The 17,018-nt window shown below is 32.8% G+C and overlaps 1 long non-coding RNA gene across 1 annotated transcript; it reads right to left on the bottom strand.

Annotated features, from left to right (window-relative positions):
• Nucleotides 1-645: 645 nt before the first annotated feature.
• Nucleotides 646-2,131, bottom strand: LOC143257929 (uncharacterized). Its single transcript, XR_013032030.1, has 2 exons — nucleotides 1,976-2,131; nucleotides 646-1,115 (listed from the first exon to the last, which is right to left on the bottom strand). It is a non-coding gene; the product is annotated as an uncharacterized LOC143257929 (long non-coding RNA).
• Nucleotides 2,132-17,018: the final 14,887 nt, after the last annotated feature.

Genomic DNA, 17,018 nt, shown 5'->3' with positions numbered 1-17,018 from the left:
ATATTGATGTCATAAAATAGTAAACTTATTATTGAAGCTCTAGCTAAGATTTGAACATATAAACTTTTTAATATTAATGTTGTAATTTCCTTACTTCGATGACATTAGAGTAATATATTTTATGGATTAATATAGAGTCCTACCAGTAAACGTTGTGCTACTTTATAGATGAGTGTTTAGTCCATTTTCTTGTTAAAGGTATAAAAAACCTTCTTACTAATAGAAAAACAACACAGCTACCATTAATCTCATTCGCAAAATGGTAATTTAATCATCAAAATATTTCTTTAATTAATTATACTTCATGACCTATGTATCACTCTTCCTCCTTCAAATTCAATTAGACTATGTAATTTTATTTTTTTACTTGTGGTAGTGCGATACATAACCATGTTTTCTGTATTATGCACTTGACAACACAGTTATTTATCAAAGGATATTTTTCTAAAAGAAAAATGGGATGTCTAAGCAAATCTATTGATAACAAAATTTGTTCTGTTGTTTTATCAGACATGTTTTTATAGAATAGTAATAAAAGGAAAGATCATTTAAAAACTTAACATTTCAAAAACTGATCATTTCCATTTTCATCACAGGAACAGACTATTGGTAGATGGCAATGCATTCTGTGTATATTTAATAACAACTGGGTCCTTTTAACACATAACATATTTTTCACTAGCATTTAAGTAATATAATAACATTTAAAGTGAAATTCACTTTCTCACTTAACACCAATCCTTAGACAAATGGTAGTTTTGTGGATATGATATTTATGTCTCAGTTTATGTAATACTAGCTTCTCAATTAAAAAAAAAACACATGTAATGTTGTTGTTTTTTCATTTATAAATCTCTGGTAAACATATCCTAAAGTTGAGCGTGTAAACATGGTTCCCGTAAATTAGACTTTCCTCCTTAATAATTGTCTTGACTTTTGCATGTGGTCCATCTTCAGTGTCTGGACATGCAGTAAATGAATTGAAATAGCATGACATCGTTTCTAAAATTCCCTTAACATTGCTCCAGTATTCAAGACTATATCTCCTGTCCATGAAGATCTGTTCCCTCTTCACTGACTTCTGTTCTCAAACTGACGCCAGACCTAATTAATTCCTATAATTATGAGAACGATCTATTGAAAGACTGATACTACGTGAAAAGACAGAGGGTATACAAGTATATAACGTTAGAAACAAGTATATTTCTCAAAATGTTTATTATATTTCTCTGATTTCATCAAATTTATTAAAATAAACTAAATTTGATTTATTTTTACTCTGTTCTCTTTAATTTACGATTTATACACGTTATAAGTCCAATATTAATAAGATAATACACTCACCCCTTTATGAGTTAAATGGTTATAAAAGCTCAAGAGAATGTGGTCAAAGATGTAATATACCACCATACTATATTCGTCATATCCATTTTCATTATTATACACTGTTCTAATTATAAAAATAAGGACTAGCTAGATATGGTATTTTAATAGTGTTTAAAATATAATAGACTTATTATTAATATTTAATGGCAAATAAATTTATTATAATTATAACAAGTTCAGATTTAGTTTATGGCTGTATCTAATACCTTCGCAGCTTTACTTTGTGGTTGTTTATCTCTCATATATTCCGTGAGTGCTTTAAGCTTTGCTTTTTGGCTGTATCTCATACATTATATAGGCACTCTTTTTGGGAACTTGTGTTTTTAAATATCTTATAAAATACAGTGGTACGTTGGTTCTCGAACTTAATCCATTCCAGAAGGCTATTCGAAAACCAAATCAACTTTTCCCATAAGAAATACTGTAAATAAATCCGTTACAGACCTCCAAAAATTACGCATTATGAAGCATTTTAAGTAAAAATATTGCTTATTTATACCTGTATAATAATACTTACATGCATAAAGTCAACCATAAAAACTGTAAACAGAATAGAAAAACAATAAATGAAAATTTAACTGCACTTTACCTGTGTTGAGGAGAGCTGATGACGTAAGTGAAAGGTAGTGAGGAACGTGGAGAGTAGGAGGGTTATTATTGTTTGGAAGGGGAGTCACCTTCCACAAAAACGTCAGGTAGCTCTCCTTCTGGGGTTCTTTCTCTTTTCTGTCTCTTTGCACCGCTACAACCTGCTTGAGACTCACTGGACCTATTTCTCACTAAAAACGTGTCTAATCAGGTTTGTTTCTGCTTGCATTTTAAAATGTTGTTAGAACTGGCACCCTTCCTATGTCTCACCACACTATGTATGCCACTTCTCTTCCTAAATTTTTCAAACCACCCCTACTAACCTTAAAGGCTTCACTTGTATCAGCACTTGTTCTAGGGGTGTTTTTCAGGAGGTTAGCATGCAACTGCTGTGCTTTCTCACAAATAATGGTCTCAGAAATGCAATCACCAGCTAACTGTTTTTTGTTTACCCAACTCAACAACAGTTTTACTACCTCTTCCATTGTTTGTGATGTTTGTTTTGTAAGCACTGTCACTCCTTTTGCAACATCAGCTCTTTTGATGACCTCTTTATTTTTCAGTATGGTTCAGACTGTAGACTTCGCCATACCAAACTGTGTAGTAAGGTCAAACACGGGAACACTACTCTCATACTTCGCTATGAGATCTTTTTTCACCTCTATTGTGACTCTAACAACTTTTCTTTTTGGTTTGCTTCTTTCATTATCCTTCTTTGACCCCTGGTGGTTTATTTAATCAGAATATTTATAAAACAACAACAAAAAGAAAAATGAGAACGTTCACAGCAGATTTTAGCGAGGGTGTGGACTGAGCAACAGGTGCGGGTAAAATGTTTTGGACAAGCTTGGCGTGGGTCGAAAATGGTTGAAGGGTCGTTCGGGTCATCAGTCGAGTTATTTTGGGGGTCCGGGCCACGACAGCTTGGTCCGGGAACCGAGTTTATGTTCGAGAACTAAGACATTTTTTTCGTAAACAATATGTTCGAAAACCGAATTGTTCGAGAACCGAGGTACCACTGTATATGGGACTTTAAGCTCTGCTTATGGTGATGTGTCATACAATGTACCGGTACGTCACATTTGTTTGTTTTTTGTATGTTCAGAACTCGTTCTGAATGTACACTTTGGGTTCCTTGTGTTGGTTTTTATTTTGCCTTTTGAGTTTCACAAGCACTATATTTACATTCTCCAATTTCGATCTTTTCCAGTTTAACTTCACTTCACTTGTCCATTCTCTATCTAGCAATTCTAGCCTACGCATAACAAATATAGAGAAGATATAACATTTTCGTTTCCTTTAAAACCCGAGATGTCTAAAACTTACAAACATACACAATTAAGCTGTTCAAAACCCTGTGTGTGTGTGTGTCACGTCACGTCACACTTGATTTTTCTAAATAGAAGGAGTAATAAAAGTCCAAATGCATTTATTCAAATAAAATACTTGGATTACTGTCTGCTCATTACGACTTTAGTTGCGTGGATGCAGGAGGATCAAGGAACCTTATAAGTGTTGTAAGTGTTGTTATAATAAGCCTGAAGTAGAGACGTGGTTTGGGATCACCTATCCTGGAGTCAAGTGCATAAAAGTCTATCACGAAAGTAAGAATATCAATTCAATTTTAAATTTAAAATGTTCCTGAATTAAGTTATTTTGTTATAGCTTTAACAGTTTAATAAATACAAACCTCTCTAACCAACAAAAACGTTAAAGAGAGAAATCTACAAATATGTTTTCTAGATTTATCGTCTATACATTTCACTTTATACTTTCAGTGCGTAGATTAACAACAATATTAGGTTATGCTCTTGTTAGAACTTAGTGTTACCAAAACGCAATGGCTTTTGTGTAAACTAGAAGTTGTTTGTCTGATGTTTATTAATAATTATTCTGTGAATACGTAACAATGAAAAATTTAATCTTGATTGGTTCACAAAGGAATTTACAGACGTTTGGCTGTTTCGACTGCACTTTTCTGCCTTTTGGTCGGTCAAATTTGATTTTGCAAAACTTATTTGTTTTAATTAGCTATGGCTTGGTTTATTGGGAATCAAGCACAAAGCTACACAATGGGCCATTTGTTTTCTACCCACCACGGGTATCGAAACCCGATTTCTCGCGATTTGAGTTTACAGACATACTGCTGTGCCACTGAAGAGCCAGTTTGCTATGAAATGTGAGGTACTGTTATTTCTGATGGGCTATACACTGTTATGTATACATATTAATTTACTCTATGTTTGACTTTAAAAACGTCTTATGAATAAAGTTAAGTAAATATTAGAATGTTCCATAGAAATAAGTTCACAGGTAATGTAAAATGTGGGTGTTAAATGCGAGTTCGAGTTCAACGAAAGGAAACTTTAAGATCTAATAAATATTTCTGAAGTTCACCAAAAAAGACAGATTCGTAAAATGATTCTTATCAAGATATTCGTCCAATGTAATTCATTCTACAAATATTAACATGAAACATTTCCATTAACGTCTTATTTAATTGAGCAAAATAACTTTTGTTTAACCAACAGCTGATTCTTAACATAAATATTCCTATAAAACTGAATAATTACTTTGTCTGCGATACAAACTAAGCTGTTAAAACTAGAACTATGAGGTGTAACCATGCAAAAATATTAAGTCCTCTATTTAGGTGGAAGTTATCCAGCTGACTGTGTATAACCGACTGACACCTTTGCAAAAACATATAACTACAGCTTTAAATAGTAAGTTATGCTTTTCTCGCTCAAGCAAATAAGTTCAATGAATACATTTATTATTACCTTTATCAGTGTGAAAAAATACTCAAGTAAATAAGTTGAGTGAATACATTTATCAGTGTGAAAATTACTTTATAGTTTTCCAGTTACGCAAGCAAAACATTGAACATTTTAATTAATTAAAAACATTATGTTTGTAAGAAATAATTATCATACAATGTCAGATTGGTTTGTTATTTGCCTGTTCTGTTAGTCTGTATTAAAATTCATTACGTTTTAATTTTTGTCTAACTCAAATTATTCAATATTTTAAAAGCTTGATGAAGAATAAAATCTTGTTTTGCTAGTAATTTACTGTCAATTTTAACATCTCAGAACTGAGATACGACATAGTTTTTTTCTCGTTCTACACCATTATTCTTTATTTGCTTTCCAGTAGCCATGAGAATTCTATGTTTGACATTAAGGTCTATAAATAAGGTGAAGTAGAGCAACGTTGACAAGAAAGAACAATAATTATAAGAAAAGCATTTTAAAACAAACGAAGAATATTTGAGAGCTATGTGTACTAGGTGCATTGGGCACCCACAGAGGTATTCGATGGTTATATGCACTAGGCGTCCACAGATTTATTCGAGGCCCATATGCACTAGGCACCCACAAAGATGTTCGAGGGCTATATGCTCTAGACACCCACAAAGATATTCGAGAGCTATATGCACTAGATACTTACAAAGATATTCGAGAGCTATATGCACTAGACACCCACAAAGATATTCGAGAGCTATATGCACTAGACACCCACAAAAATATTCGAGAGCTATATGCACTAGACACCCACAAAGATATTCGAGAGCTATATGCACTAGACACACACAAAGATATTCGAAAGCTATATGCGCTAGGCATCCACAAAGATATTTGAGGACTATATGCACTAGACACCCACAAAGATATTCGAGAGCTATATGCACTAGACACACACAAAGATATTCGATATTCGAAACACAAAGATATTCGAAAGCATGCGCTAGGCATCCAAGACACACAGACACCCACAAAGATATTCGAAAGCTATATGCGCTAGGCACCCACAAAGATATTTGAGGACTATGCACTAGACACCCACAAAGATATTCGAGAGCTATATGCACTAGACACCCACAAAGATATTCGAGAGCTATATGCACCAGCCGTCTCTAATTGTGAAATAATACACAAGGAAGCCAACTAGTTGACACCACTAATTGCCAATTCTTTTTTACCAACGAAGAATCGGTATTGGTGGTTACATTATAACCCTCTACAACTGAAATAACAAGTACATTCGGTGAATGGTTTCGATCCCATGACTCGCAGATTGAGAGTTTAGGTCCTAATTGCAAGTCCCTGCTGAAAGAGAGAGGGACAAATAGATCGATATGTAAATGAATATAAAGTAACATTCGAAACGATGGAAGTCAATCTATATACCAGCAACTCATTTCTTAGCTAATACTCTTATCTCTTGATAAACACTCTCTGTGAATTCACAATGAAAAATTTTCCGCCCCTTAACAAGCCCAAGCAGTGATCTATTTAGGTAATACTGAAAGAATTGTAGGAAAAAATGGAGTTCAATGTTATGGAATAAACATTAAGACAAGGGTGAGACGCCCTACACCGTGTAAATTATAAAGCTACGATAAGCAGCGTAGATTGTCGCCGTCATAAAAATTAAGAAAACATGTTTGAAGCTTTCAGATCTATAAATAGATATTAGATATCGTTGATGTCATATTATATCTGAAAGGTTGTATATATAAAAAAACAAAAATTGTCGCCTTTTGATAGAAATTTTGAGATCTTAACTCTTTCATAACAAAATTCTGACTCGACAGCAGCTGTGTATAAAATTTTAAAACATTTAAGACATTTTTATATTCAAAATAATAGTGAACCACTTTTAACCACATCCCAGTCGAAACCTTGTACGTGCTTGTAATGTTTTTAGGTTTACGTGAGTGAATAAAGTCACAATACAAACTAGAAATCATTGGACACCAGTCAACAAACTACTTGCGATATTCATAAGGAACGTATATCAATACGATTCAAATCAGTACTCAACCATGATTGGACGCATTTTAATATTCGTTTTGTAAACTGACGAACTGAGAAATAAATGACAAATACTATATTGGTTATAAAAACAAATAAAAAATGCAGAAAATATCGCATACTGAGAAACATGTCAGGTTTGGTAGATTCTCGAACCTCAAATCTCTCTAGCTGAAAGGATACTTTTCTTTGTGGAGTATAGGTGGCTCGGTTAGAAATCAATGAACTTGATATAAAAATATTTAATATTTTAAAACCAGTAGTACATGTTATTTTGTTTATTATTATACAAATATAAAAAATATTTTAAAGAAGGTTTATTTTCATACATTTATTTATCACCAGGTGACGTTAAATCAAACAACTTAAAACAGATGAAAAATCATTTATCATTTATTTATGGAAAAAATATGTGAAAGAGAAGCATTACAGAAATTCTACAACGATATCATAAAATAAAGCTTTTCTCAAAATAATCGACTTCTATGTTTAACTATGTTGCTGAAAGGCTACGAAAACTTGAAGTTACGATGCCGCCATATTGGGAATCCCTTGTACTTTGCTGAATAAGAAGAAACGTTTTTTTAAACTGAGATATTTTGAAATGCGAGATAAATTAAATATGGGAAATGATACTTGAAATGAGATTTATTTATTTGTTGTCTGTTCTACTGACTTATTTTATCCTATGATAAAAAATAACTTACGAATCTATATAAGGTAGAGATAAATGTAGATTGATTAATTAGTTAATGGTCTATTGTAGAATAGAGCAATTGTTTTTCATGTGCATGTACAATAATTTTGATTTAACGATTCTTATCAATCTTACAATAAATTATCTACGTTAAGATTTAAATGTTATAAACACATTTTTATATTTTATCTCGATAGGCTCTTTCCTATTAGACTTTATTTGATTTTACATGTAGACGCTTAATGTATATAAGAGTATTATGTATATAAATAAAATACGAAGATATGCATTGTTCAGACTGTTACACTAAATTCAGACTGAAAATCGCATGTGATCTGTTACCCAGGCCTATCTTGTGATTTTAGAGAATGTTTCATTATTATCTACCAAAATCCGTCAACTCGAGTCAAATTCGAAGCTTATATCACGAATTCTACTTCTACATCTAAATCTCAGTTGTAATACACAGAGACTATTTATTCTTTATGAATTAAGTTTCATTCTGTTGGCGATGCATAAATAGCCATGCTGTTCACTTGAGTCTAAGCGAAGCCAATAAATTCTAAATTTATGTTTAGTTACAGAAATCTAGATTTTGTATCTAACCTTATCAACTTACTTGCAAAACTTTATCTTATCTCCTGCTAATGATCAAGACAAGGCTAATAGATAAAGCTGATCCTAAAAGCATCTTATTACTATTTTCCATGACGTCAAAACATGTCACTTATCCCCACGTTCGAAAGTGTTTTTTAAGATTTCCAATATGGCTGCAGGTAAACTGTCAGTGGTTTCACGTTGAACAAAACATCAAAAAAATATCTGTATGGATTGCGACTCTCAGGTTTAATAGTGTTCTAAAACTACCGCCTTGTATCATCGAAAGCAAGTCTTGTTGGAAAGTCCTACAATTAACAATATTTTAATACATGATATGGTGGCCCGGAATGGCTAGATAGTTAGGACTCTCAACTTATGAGCTAGCTAATGAAACACGATTGAAATAAATTCAAATGGAAAATTGCTGCTCAAACTGTTTGTTATATTTTTTACGAATTTGCGTAAATTGTAACATAAAGCATACTGCTTAATTAAAGTTATTATGATAAAATTTTATCCTATTATTCAGGTTAGTGCTCTCGCCTCGCAATCTAAGGGTCGAGAGTTCGAATTTACGTCACACTAGATATGCTCGTCCTTTCAGCCGTGGGAGCGTTATAATGTAACGGTCAATCCCACTATTCGCTGGTAAAAAAGTAGCCCAAGGTGGGTGGTGATGACCAGCTGCCTTCCCTCTAGTCTTACACTGCAAAATAAAGGACGGCTAGCACAGATAGCTCTCGTGTAGCTTTGTGTGAAACTAAAAAAAAAAACAACAAACAACAAACAAAACTGTTGATTAAATGTATCCAAAATCATAAAGTAATAAAACCCTGTCAGGGCTAGTTTAAATCAAATGTATTACGATCGTTATTAGCGTAACAGGTAGTCATAAATAAGACAATAAAGAGCCTTGATGTTGGCTCTAAAAAATAAAAGGTATTTGCCAGACAAAACCAGTCAAAACTAGTTAACCAGAGCAGGCGATATTTAGAAATTAATTAAATAATTTTAATCCTCAGTTAAAACTAAAAGGATTACATTATAAGGAAAAAAAATACAAATAGATCAGGAATATATGACAAAATTAAAAGTAGTTGAATCGGGTTTAACAGTAAAAAAATGTGCAAATTTAATAACATAGATGCGTCTGGGCTTGAGAACATAAGCCTTGCATATATCGATCTCAGAATTTTGCTGAGACGGTTGGAGGATCTTAAGAATGCTTGTAAGATGAAAATATTCTAAATAAACTAATGTTTCGAATAGCAGCGAATTGCTACAATAATAACAAAGTTGGCATTATGAACTGTGTTTAGAATTTATTAAACCACACATAACGTATACCATTATAAAGCTTCCCGGAAGAGGTTAAGAAAGAGCTTATGCTTTATTAACTCAAAAGACATCTTACTTTGTACGTTCTTCCCCTGCCCTTCTATTAAAGTATAGTCTCTGGACCGGCGAATGTGTCGTCATTGTATCCAAGGTCGTGCTTAGCGACTCCCTCCTCACAGTAGTAATCTCAGTAGTAACTATAGGGAGGATTATATCGCTGTAAAAATCGAGTTTCGAAACCCCTATTAGGCAGAGCACAGATAACCATTGTGCGTTTAAAACAAGCAAACAATCCTCTTATTTCTTTGTTCTGAAGTCTCGTGTTGAAAAGCCAAGAGTCAGATAACTTTCAACCCCATATCTAGTTAGTGCGACGAAAATTATATACATATTAAAGTAACTTTGTACACTAGCATGAAAAATATGTAACGCTGAAACCTTAAATAAACTTAATATGTACTGAACTATTTAATAGCAGCCTAATCTATACAAGTCTAACATTTATGTTCAACAAATTCCGGAATTGGTTGTTAATGTATTATATACATAGTAAATTAATATTTTCAAACAATGAACATATTCTACTTTACAATAAAGAATATAACGCTAAGACTACAAAATGGTGATACAAAACCCGTCTTTAATTCACACAAGTGAACTTCACATGTGTGTCAACACAAGATAAAGCGAAAATCAGCACGTGTGTTTGTTTTTGGTTTCATTTGTTTTAAATTTCGCGCAAAGCTACACGAGGGCTATCTGCGCTAACCGTCCATAATTTAGCAGTGAAAGACTAGAAAAAAAGACAGCTAGTAATCACCACTTACCGCCGACTGTTGGGCTACTCTTTTATCAACGAATAGCGCGATTGACCGTAACTTATAACGCCCCCACGGCTGAAAGGGCGATCTTATTTGGTGTGAAAAAGATTCGAACCCACGACGCTCAGAGTACGAGCCAAGCTCCTTAACCACCTGGCCATACCGGGCTTCACACGTATGACCTAATCAAAATATTGATTTAAAATAAATGAATATTTAATTACAGTGTACCAGAATATCAAAGGGAAAACATATCTATAAAAGCAGCATTCATAGAATATTATAAAAATCACATTTTTCAATTAAAAAAGTAGAAAATAAATATTTTTTTCGACATTATCAAATCGAAATATTATCATAAATTTTATTATTACCATAAATTTTATCATAAAATTTCAGTTATGTCATATCTACAACATTTATCATAAAATATGAGTTATGCCATATCTACAACACTTATCATAAAATATGAGTTATGCCATATCTACAACATTTATCATAAAACCTCAGTTATGTCATATCTACAACATTTATCATGAAATCTCAGTTATGTCCTATCTACAACATTTATTATGAAATCTCAATTATGTCATATCTACAGCATTTTTCATAAAATCTTGGTTGCACCATTTCCATAACACTTATAAAATACGAACTGCCCCTTATAGTTAAAATTTCTCATAAAATTTCAACTATGCCACTGTTGTGGAATTATGACGATAAGTAGGCATCCACATACAGAACGTACAAAGATATCGTTCTAGAGTGTGTTAACCACAGTGAATAACTGTACTCTTACCAATACCAAAGTGCTAGAACTTTCCACAGTGAAGCATAATCGACTCCGTCTTCACTGCACGAAAGAAGATATTGAACTGGGCAAACAGTGTTTACACTATGTAGCTGAGTTCTTGCACGAATTCCGTATCTCTATTATAATAAAGATTTAAATAACAGTAGCAACTTTAATAGGTGGCGTGATGAGCTTTCTATACCACGAAATATATAAAAACGTGTTTTCTTTTTTGTTTGTTTTGGTTTCTTAAAATATTTGCGCAACTGACCTTTGAGTGATACTTTTAGATGTTGCTGTAGTTATAACTACTATGCTGGTTTTCCTGAAGTCACGTGGTTACCATCTCGTGATTACTAGAGACGAAGTGATGTATACATCGCGGAAGAAAGAAAAGAAAAGAAGTACGGTCTACTATCTTACAGTAAGTATCTCGTCTTATAAGGAGAGATGTAACATATAATATTAGTACGGTCTACTATCTTACAGTAAGTATCTCGTCTTATAAGGAGAGATGTAACATATAATATTAGTACGGTCTACTATCTTACAGTAAGTATCTCGTCTTGTAAGGAGAGATGTAACATATAATATTAGTACGGTCTACTATCTTACAGTAAGTATCTCGTCTTGTAAGGAGAGATGTAACATATAATATTAGTACGGTCTACTATCTTACAGTAAGTATCTCGTCTTATAAGGAGAGATGTAACATATAATATTAGTACGGTCTACTATCTTACAGTAAGTATCTCGTCTTATAAGGAGAGATGTAACATATAATATTAGTACGGTCTACTATCTTACAGTAAGTATCTCGTCTTATAAGGAGAGATGTAACATATAATATTAGTACGGTCTACTATCTTACAGTAAGTATCTCGTCTTATAAGGAGAGATGTAACATATAATATTCCTGCCTGCATATAAGAAGGTCTGACGTACGGACCGCAGTACCCTGAATTGGCTTATCATTTTCAGACTGACAGTCAATTTCATTATCGCTTTTAAAGTCGTAATGGATGGTACTGACTGGTTGCCTTCTGTCTCTCAGTAGTAAGAACATTTGTGTTTTTATCTTAGAAACCTCTGTTCTAAGTGTTCAGCCAATGATCATAGAAAAATAAGTTGAATTTGAAAATACTGGTTATCTTTGAAGTTCAACGGGTCACCAATAATTAAAGTTGTGTAGTTTTCCTTGTTTTTCCTAACTTTTTTTAATTATGTACGAAAGGCTGGTAACTACAATAAGAAGAAAAAAAAGTAAAGACGGGCCTCGTGCGTTATAAGATAATGTTACACATTCCCTGCAGTGTGAATGTCAAAAACATAAGATTTCGTAACATTATGTTACCAACTGTTAGCATAGTGAAAACACATTTTTAGAAAAATAACCATTTCAAGATAAACACAGTTGATTAATGTGGTAAATGTGAGTTATTGTTATTAGAATTATCTTAACACAACAGCTGGTTTTTTCAGTGTAGTTTTTATAACTATTTTCCTACATCAATAGACAGGTGGATCGTAGTCGTCAAATTTACTAAAGATAGTTCACCTAAAAATGAGTTGTTTATTTTGTTGTTATTCGACTGAAATCGAGATTTAATTAGCCAGCCAGTCGCTATTCTATCTCCGAAGTGCGACATCTGCAATGATAGATGTTTATTGAATTTGTTTATAAAGTCATTAGGGTCAAAACTCGCAAACAACAACAACAAATGAAACAAACAGTTTTCTAAAAGAAGAAAATGCCAACTGCTGCCACCAATGGCTATTTTTCTTACTTAAAAATTATATTTGACGCCTGGAAAAAATAATATCAAGAGTATTATACAAATGATTTGAAAAACAACTTCAGTAAGAACTGTACTCACAGCAAGATAACACTGGAATAGAATGTGATACCTGAAGGAAAATTTGAATATTTGATAAGTTTGTGTAGCTGAAAAATATCGGAAGCTTAACCATAAAAATAAGACCTCTTACAGGTGGAGAAGTGACACAAATTTAAGGTGATCAAATCATAAATATATATATATATATATACATAAAGAACTAAATATTCATATCTTCTAATGAGCAATCACGTTGTCTGCCCTTATTGTTTAGAAATATATAGCTATATTGAAACGATGAATACTAAATGTTTTATTACCTGAATGTGTGAAATCAGCTACAGTTATTCGTGTCTACACGGTATGAAAAACAAAGTTATTAGTTTCTTACAACATAGATATGCAAAACCCTAAAGTAGATTGTAGATTGCAGTTGATTTGTTTTATGGCTTAAAGTATGTGTGTTCGATAAAAAATAACTTGTGTGGTTAAGGTTAATTAAATGTGTTTTATATTTGATTTTTATTGTAATTTTTCCTATACTACGAAAAAGACATGAAAAATAAATATATGGATATGACAATATTAGAAACAAGTTTCAAACAAAATGTGTCGTAAGTGTATTCAGTATATTTTTATAACTTATGTTATGTCATCAAGAATACCTTTCTATTAATACTGTTAAAGTTTGTTTCAGCGCAAAGCTACATGATTGGCTAGTTATGCTTTGTCCACCACGGGGAATTGAGCCTCGGATAATAGAATTGTTAATCTCTAAACTTACCACTGAAATACGAACTTCAATATAAATGTTTATATAGAATAATATCAACCAACCGGACAAGGCCATGTAGCTAGGATGTTTGATTCGTACTGTGGGGGCTGCGGCTTCGAATCCTCCTTCCACCAAACATGTTCGCCCTATCAGCAATAGGGGAGTTATAATGTGACGGTCAATTCGTTGGTAGAACACCAGTCCAAGACTTAGCTACCTACCCTTTCATTTCTAAATTAAGAAAGGCTGGAGCAGATAGCCCTTGTGTAGCTGTGCGCAAAATCCCAAACAAACAGTAATATCAGTGAGTGATGTGATAGTAACATGACTGCTTATTTGTTTCGAGGTTTTCAGTAAACTGTAAGATCTTGCCACGTCATGGAAAAACTTAACGAATTTTATTATTATTATTATATGCTTTATGACTGACCTCTGCTGATACAGCGATAAGTCTACGCATTTACAACGCTAGATTGTCATCGGTGGACTCAGCAGATAGCCCGATGTGACTTTATTATAAGAAAACACACACACGCAAGCTTTTAAGATTAGAAGGACAACAAAAATATTTCTTTTCAATTGTTTTGGCTTCACAATGACGGAAACCAGAGCATATCGAGTTATATACACTGCTGGCCAAAATCTTAAGGCCAATGAACATAAAGAAAAAAATATGCATTTTGCGTCGTTAGACTCAACCACTTATTTCAGTAGAGCTTCGAAAGATGAAAATAATAAAAGGAAAATAAAAATAATTTTTTTTTAGCATTTAATAGGGAAAATGTGAACACTATGAAATTAGCCTGGTGTATCATAACATTAGCAGCAAAACGTCTCTACTTTACTATTTATTTTTTTCGTTGGTGGTAAACAATAGTGTAAGCTACTTTAAAAAACAACAACAACATTCGACGTCGCTATCATGCTATGAACAAGTATTATTCGCTATGTTTAAAAATGTTTGCCAATGTTGCTAAAGAAACAAGCATGTTTTATTGTTTCATCCTGTCATTGATGGATTCGATGTGTGTGGTGAGAGAGGGTTTTGGATCAGGAGAGATAATGACTGAACCATAATTTTGATCTGATAAAAAACTGATGTAGAAAATCTAATATTTACTGATTCATTTTACTGTGAGCTCTCCCATTATTTGGTGGCTAATCAATTTAAAGAGAAAACAGAGAATGTCTTTTTGAAACACTTGTATTTAAAGAAATTAGTTTTCGCTCAATATCCGCCATGAGCTATTTATAAGGACTTAAAACCAGAAGTTATTCCATGTTATGACAGTACAAGAAAAAAATATACATTTATCATTATATAGATTTGTTTTCATATTATGAGTGTTTAAAGTAGTTGTTTTTATGCTTTACTCAACGATTGTACTAAACAAAACATTAACAGACATATGAAAGTAGTTTGTGCTTCACCCAATGATCAGACGAAACAAAACATTTTTACTGACGTTTAAAAGTATTTTTAATTTATTTAATGCTTCTAACTGTTTGACGAAATGCAAGTTCCTTTTGTGTATTCAAGAAGTGGAATAAATCTTATACCTATATATATATATAGAACGTTTTGCCTACAGAAAAGTAATTGCTGTATACAATGTTTGTTCGCTTTGAATTTCGCGCAAAACTACACAAGGGCTGAATTATACGCTAGCTGTCCTTAATTTAGCAACGAAAGACTAAAGGAAAGGCAGGTAGTCATCACCACCCACCGCCAACTCTTGGGTTACGCTTTTACCAACGAGTAGTGAGATTGACCGTCACGTTATAACGCCCCTAACTGAAAGGGCAAACATGTTTGGTGTGACGGGGATTCAAACCTTTGCTTCTCAGATTACGAGTCGAGTGCCTTAATCACCTGGCCATGCCGGGCCAGATACTCTTTTACGAATGGATAGTGGGATTGACCATCACATTGTAACGCCTCCACTAGCCATCCCAAATTTTGAAGTGATTGACTGACGAAAATATATTATAGTTCAAGGATGCTTCTGACATTATTCAAAACGACTTGTATCAAATCTCTATACTAACGATATTTTTTGCAATATTAATAAATCTAAATGAACGTGTTTTCACTCTGCACATAGAAATTTTACTGAAATTCCTATATTGTAATCTTATGAAAAAATACTATATTAACTCGTGTTGTCACTTTTTAATTGAGTATGTGTAATAGTCATTGAGTCTAGGAATTATCTTAAGCCTTAATATTCATACGGACGTCACTGTTAATTAAATATGTAATATAATCTGTAGTTATGCATCTATAATATATAAGCTCATATAAACTGTATATATACCTCTGATTGATGGTATAGGTTTCTACATATCACACCTACGTGAGACAACCGTAAGTTATACAGAAAAGTATTAATAGACTTTTTTGGATATTTTAGGTGTTTCTGTATAATGATTCAACATTACGTTTCAAGTGAGCACAATGATTTGGTTTATCGTAATATATGTCTGCTTAATACAAGCTTCTAGTTATTACGAAACTGAAACGAAAAGAAAACATTATAACAGGTGTTTATATTATTACCGGATTCGTGTCGTTTCTATTGTCAGGTCCTTTTAGTGGGGCAGCGTTAAATGTATGATTTACAGTGTTAAAATCTGGGGTTGAATTCCATACGATAGACACAGCAGATAATCGAAGTGACATTGCTGTAATAGAAATTCATTAAAGTTCAATGATTTCAATTTTATTATAGGAAGCAAATCCAACAATGACTTTTAATGAAACTTTATTGTTTTTATATCCTTTTACATGTTATCTATACCTATTCTCATTTCGTTATTGTAACCTTATAATATAAATATATGCATTGCGAACCGTGCTGTTTGTCAGAGCGTTCGCCTGTTTGCCGTTTGAAAAGCTGTGCACGCAGGCAAATCTCAACATTCACTTTTGAAATGACGATAGAACAGGAATGAATAAAGTTGATGCCAAACTTTATTTCGCAAGCAAAATATTCTACACTAACCTGTTGGGAATTAATCAAAATACCATTCACATTTCAAGATGAAATGTAATTTAAAGAATAAAAATGTAGATTTACTGTAAGTTATTGCTAGGTGGCTCTTAGCATTACTGAAATGTTTAACAAAGTGCGGCATAACTAGTTCAAAGGTTTGGCTCCGAGTGAAACCAGTAGTGTAACACGATTAATCCTTTTACAGTCCATGAAATAATTGAAATTGATAGATTAACTTTCCTAGTCATAGGGGAAGGGAACCTTTGTTATTTTGTATATTTTAAAATTTGATAATAAATAAGTCTCATCGTCCGTATTGAATAATTTGTTTTATTGTGTTATGAACGTATTTTCTGTGAAACAGAT

Source organism: Tachypleus tridentatus, chromosome 7, assembly GCF_004210375.1.
Source record: "Tachypleus tridentatus isolate NWPU-2018 chromosome 7, ASM421037v1, whole genome shotgun sequence".
Lineage (NCBI taxonomy): Eukaryota > Metazoa > Arthropoda > Merostomata > Xiphosura > Limulidae > Tachypleus > Tachypleus tridentatus.
Note: the sequence above shows the minus strand (reverse complement) of the source record. Positions and strands in the feature narration are given on the sequence as shown.